We start from the raw sequence: 5,346 nt of genomic DNA on the forward strand, positions 1-5,346 counted from the left end.
GAGTGAGACTCTATGTCAAAAAAAAAAAAAAAGAGAGAGAGAGAAAAAAGAAAAGAAAACACAAATCCATCCAATAAAATAGAAACTGAGGAGGCTCAATTTCAAAATACAAAGAAAGTATCATTTCCCTTTCACATTTTAACAGCATTAGAATCCAACTTGAAAGGGCTAAGGTTAGAGTTCAGAAAATAGGGAGGATTCTCACTCTTAGGAACTGACAATAAGTGAGGCAATAGGAAAAGGAATTGGCATGGAGAAGAGAAAGTCATTTCTGGAGATGCATCTGTGAGATTTTCTAGTAGATGGAAGGGAGACAGAACTAACATCATGGAGCTTCTGCTACTCTAAGGTAAAGTACCTCATGTACATTGCCTCATTCAAACTGCACACCATAAGGTAAGAATTGTCATTCCTACTTTGTGGCCCAACAACAACAAACAAGCCACATACTTAGGAATAGGGCCAGCACATGAACCCAGACCTTTCTGACCCCAAAGTGCACGCCCTTGTCAATTCATTGTGACTATAAGCAGCCATAAAATTTCCTTTTCCAGGGATGGCAAATCTATCTGTCCAGATTCATTTATCAAACAAATCTTTATTAAGTGCCCATTATACATCAGGCCCAGAGCTAAGCTATGGGTTGGCTCTGGTTCTGATTTGGGGAGAGACATTCAGGACCCCTGGAGGCACCCCTCTTGCCAAAGAATTCAGCAACTATAGGAAACTGAGGAAGCCCCAGCCCCCTTCTCTGCTGTATTATCTGATTAATTCTCCTGGAGAAGGTGCCAGAACACAGTAGCCACTACTCTTGTGCCCAGTCTAGAGAGACCAGAAGGAGAGAATGCGTGCAGTTGAAAAGATAATTAGCAGTGGCTTAAGTCATAAAGAAGCTAATAGTTTCTTTATGGTTCTTTAATAGTGGCAGCCCAGTACAGAGATTCTGTTGGAGATGATGAAAAAGTTCTAGAGACAGATGATGGCGATAGTTGCACAACATTGTTAATGTACTTAATGCCAATGAATTATACATGTAAAAATCATTAAAATAGTAACTTTCGTGTTGTATTTTGCCACAATAAAAAAATTGAGGTACACCTAGCAAAACTCTTGAAAATAACTTTTAAACACACAGTGCAACATTTCTCCCAAAGAACTGACCTTTCAGACCATTCAGACAAATCAGTTCATTTTTGTTTTTAAGCCAGCAGTACAAAAAGAAAGAAAAGAAGCCATAGCAAAAGCTCCACTAACTGACCTGTGGAAAGAAAGTCACAAGCATGGGCAAAGTATCTCCCTTTGAACAAGAATTTGTTATCTGTCTTATGTCTCACAAACAAAATCCAGCATCTGATAGACAAAGAGTCACAGTGCATAAAAGAAATGTCCGGTAAGATACCTAAAAACAAATGTCAATAATAACACTGTTAAGTGGCAACAACAACAAATAGGCCCACGACTCCTCCCTATGTCTTTCCAGCCCGAGTGCCATAATCACCATGTCATCCCGTCCTCCTCTGGCCATCAGCCTAGGCAGCTGGAAAGGTGACTTCCTGACCAGAATGAAAGAATCCTAGCAGCTGTGAGGAGCTGAGCCTTGTGGGGTATCTCAGGACCAGGCATGGGTGACAGTGATGCTGGCTTCTGACAGGGAAGACCACCCTAGCCAGCAATGGAACTAACTGGGTCCTGGGACCAGGAAGCATCCCTCTTCCCTTGTCTGTGATTAGTGGTTCACACTGGATCTCACAGCCTCCTTGGGAGGCAGACAGTGCCTCTAGCATCATCTCCAAATTACAGATATGTAAACAGCTAGGCTTAAATAAAGAAATTCAAACTCAGATTCAGGGCACAGCGCCAATGCTTCCTCCACTGTGCCATGTTGATCCATAAAGTTGAAAGCCTCTGGCTAGGGACCATAAATGCAAACAGGAGAAAAAGAAGGAAGCTAGAAAGAAAAGGAATCAGCCCTGGACTCACACCGCAGGCTCCAAGTCACCTTTCGGAGACCTGGGGGAGAAATTGCAAGACCAAGTGAGGGCCAAGTAAGCTGCCCCTGTGTAACCTTTTCCCGATATTCACCACCAGGTGGGGTAGTTGCTCCACATCGGTGGTCTTTCTGCGGCGCTAAGGAGGTATTTGCTAAGGGTGAGAGACCCTCAGGGCTCTAAGGGGTATTTTTCTCTCTCCCTTGCCCGCCTCAGGGCTCTAAGGGGTATTTTTCTCTCTCCCTTGCCCGAGTACTGCCTGCATTTGCTTAGCACGCGTCACCCTGTTTTAGATAAGGAAGGCATTGCAGACATCATCTGGTCCCAGGCAGCTGGCAGTTCCCCCTTCTCTTAAGAGCTCCAAAAATAGACTCCAGCACCTCAGTTGGCTGCTATTACAAGGCTGCCGGTGTGGTCTGTTGGCTGCCCACAGCCCTGAAACAGGAGCCGGACTAGGGCGGGTGAGCCCCGGGGACCCTGCATTCGCCCTTGCGGAGGAAGCAGCGGTTCCTCCTGCCCTAGAGACCCTGAACAGCTGCCCCAGCACCTGCTCCCACGGCACTTGCTCCCACCCTTCTGGCCTCCTCACTGGCCATGCCGGCTCCCCTCCGTGCCCGGTGCCTGAGACCCTTGGCTTGCAAGCCCAAAGGCTGCAGCCCCATCGTCTGCCTCTTGAGCTTCTTGTTCCAAGAAGCAGCCTTGGTAGAGGTGAGCCTGGGCTCACAGAACACCATTTAGCATCTACTCCCGCCTTCCCTTGTCCCCATGCATCTGCTCGTACTTCATTCCGCCTGGCATCCTTGGAGGAATGGCTAATTAAATGGAAAAGAGCTGGCCTATTTTTTGGTGTTTTTCAGCTGAGACCTGGGGGAATTGTCACAAAATGTGGAACGAGCCCTGGGGAGACTGACAAGCTCTGGGGTTGGCTGGTTCCTCTAGGATTGGCAGGTCCTGAGTCCCACAGACTGGCTGTTCCACTTAAGGTTTCATCCCATTCTCTCGGTCGTCAAATTTGGGAATGGGGTAAAAACTGGAGGAAGGGGAAATGTCCTCCTGGGTGTTCAACCCACATTGTCCTAGAAGAGGAAATAAGCTCATTTATTTGGCCCCATTCTTTGGTTGCAAAATCAGGATGGTAACAGATTTCAAATAACAACTGTTCTCTGGAGAAAGATGAGGATGGGGAGGTGAGGAGGTGGGATGTGGGGTGGGGCCCTGAGAGGAGCAGAGGAACACATCCCTGTCTCAGGTCCTATTGCTTGTATTTGAGCAGTGCCATCTCCTCCTAGAAAATTGCCTTTCCAAAAAGAAGCTCATTGTGTCCCTCCCTTGTGTTAGAACATCTTTGGTTCCATATTTGTCTGCTTAACTGGCGAACTCCTTAACTAGAGCTATAATATCCCTTTAAACCAGCCCACAGTTTTTCCACTAGACTCAATTACTGCCATCCTAGGCTCTGACCACCCTTAATTTTTCACCATCCTTTCTCACCTTCTTGCTGTTTCCACACATTTCAAGTCCTCTGCCAGGAATTCCCTCCTCTGCCTAGCAAGTCCTACTCATTAATGGAGTTGCAGTGCAAATATTACCTCTGAAGCCTTTTTTTAACACCTCTAGGAATGAGTCACTCTCTCCACTGCATTTTCCCAGAACTTTGCTCATACCTCCATTACACCTCCTACCAAACACATTTTAATCATTTCTACATATCTCTGTTCTGTTAGAATATGAGTTCATTAAGAAGACGTGCTCTAAAGAGGTATAGCCCAAGTTCCCAGTGCCTTCTACTTATGAGGCCGGTGAATTTTTGTTGATGGATTGCTTGATTAATTAGGACATCACTCTTGGAGTTGGAAGAAAGCTGTCATTCAGAGAACCCAGCAGGAATGACATTTAGGCAAACTGATCCTTCCCAGGTGAGGTGAGACATCATATGTGGAGTCACATGGCTACAGTCAGATGGGTATCTTTGGCCATGCCTATTATGTAAAATCTCAGGGATGGAAGATCTGAAACTTGACCTTGGGGTGGATCACGTTGCTGAATGACATTCTGCTACAGTGAAGGAAAGTACTCCCAGCGCTCTGCTCACCTGTTCTCCAATCCCCTCCTCCACCCCGTCTCACATTCCCACTTCTTCTATGAAGCTTTCCCTGAACACTTCTGCTTCTGTCTCCCAGCTGGACTACCAGGTTGCTGAAAATCCATTTCTGCGTTTTATCCTTGGTACACGGCAAAATGGCTGTGCATGGTTTGTGCTCAAAAAAATGTTTACTGCCAGGTGGGTGCAGTGGCTCACTAATCCCAGCACTTTGGGAGGCCAAGGTGGGAGGATTGCTTGAGGCTAGAAGTTCAAAATCAGCATGAGCAACATAGCGAGACCCCATATCTACCAAAACAAACAAACAAACAAATTAGCTGGGCATGGTGGTGCGTGCCTGTAGTCTAAAGTAGCTGGGACTACAGGTGCGCACCACCATGCCCAGCTAATTTTTGTATTTTTAGTAGAGACAGGGTTTCACCGTGTTGGCCAGGATGGTCTCAATCTCTTGACCTCGTGATCCACCCGCCTCGGCCTCCCAAAGTGCTGGGATTACAGGCATGAGCCACTGTGCCTGGCTGTAAAAAAAAAAAAATTAAAGTTTCTTGATGCTGATGAAATTGCCTGCTTAGGATCATAGAGATTTGCTGTATATACTCTTTGCCCCTCTGGATCCACTCTCCACCCTTCTACACTGTGCTCTGTGTGCCACGAGGATGGCATTTTTTTTTTACTGATGGGGGTCTGACTATGTTGCCCAGGCTGGTCTTGAACTCATGGGCTCAAGTGATCCTCCCGCCTTGGCCTCCCAAAGTGCTGGGACCGCAGGTGTGAGCCACCGCGCCTGGCCAAGGATGGCATTTTTTGACTATGCCAACCAGACGTGGCTTCCGATTAAGTTAGGCCAATGGGAGGCACAGGAGTAAGATAAGCTGGCACTAGGATGAGGCCAGCACATTTATTCCCGTGGTTTCTCCCCACTGTCCAGAGGTTGCAGTGCCTGCCATCCTCTACCAAAAGCCACAGCTTCTGTTGGGCAGGCAGCTGTCTCCTACAGCCTCATCCACGGCTATTGCTCGCTGAGATTCCAGCAACCGCTCCCTTCCTTCTGCCCCATGTGGCTATCCTGGGTGTACTTCACTGTCCCTTAGTAGTTTCCCGAAACCCTGCCCACATTTTATAAATGGTGTCTTCTTTCGACTACCTAGTTATCCTACCTTGAGGGGCATTAGATACAGTACCCTCAGGAATGTCTCTGACCCCCACATCTAGCTCCATGTTGTCAGGGCTCCCCAGATGCCTGCTTGACATTGGTGC

Source organism: Pongo pygmaeus, chromosome 1 (genome assembly GCF_028885625.2).
Source record: "Pongo pygmaeus isolate AG05252 chromosome 1, NHGRI_mPonPyg2-v2.0_pri, whole genome shotgun sequence".
Classification (NCBI taxonomy): Eukaryota; Metazoa; Chordata; class Mammalia; order Primates; family Hominidae; genus Pongo; species Pongo pygmaeus.